Raw genomic sequence first — 745 nt, 5'->3', positions numbered from 1 at the left:
TTTTAGTTGATCACGTGTCTGAGCGAAGCATACGCCTTTGACATATTTTAGCAAATCCAACTAAACCACATGCATATTTTCATTATCATCTCGCTTATTTATCCATTCCTGTAATCTTCCTGACAATGTTCATCAACATTTTGCATATTTTATTTGTTGTTGTTGTTGATTGCGTCGAGTCGAGCGCGATTCATAGCGACCCTATGAACAAAAGACCTGAACCCTTTCTATAACTATTGCCGTTTCTTTAAGTCCACAGAGTTTCCAGAGGCATGTTGTTTAGGAAGTGGATGCCACTTTTGCTTCCAAACTTGTCTTAATCTGGGAGCTCCACCAAACTCTGCGCACCATGGGTAACCATTATGACTGTTCAAATCCACCAGATGCTCTGCTGGAGAGGGAGGGGGCAATCTCCTCCTGTACCAGTCAGATCTGATTTGACGGTACACATAAAAATAATATAATAAAAATTAAAAAAAATTAAAATCTGAAAATAAAAACTAAGTGGAAATTCTGGTGAAGAGCCCTGGGGCAATGCTTAAACCGTAGGTTGCTGAATTGAAGGTTCTCCCCTCCGAGGAAAGAGTTCTGTAAAACCACAGCCTAGAAATTCCCATGCAGTTTTTTTCAGTCTTACCCCCACCCCAATGCCATATAGCATTTGTCCCTTTGTGACTGAGATACCTCACTCAGCATAACGTCCTCCAGGTTCACCCATTTTGAATAATATTGCATGAGTTCCTTG

This window comes from Elephantulus edwardii, unplaced genomic scaffold, assembly GCF_000299155.1.
Source record: "Elephantulus edwardii isolate Elephantulus edwardi_28Jun2011 unplaced genomic scaffold, EleEdw1.0 scaffold00656, whole genome shotgun sequence".
Taxonomy (NCBI): Eukaryota; Metazoa; Chordata; class Mammalia; order Macroscelidea; family Macroscelididae; genus Elephantulus; species Elephantulus edwardii.
Note: the sequence above shows the minus strand (reverse complement) of the source record.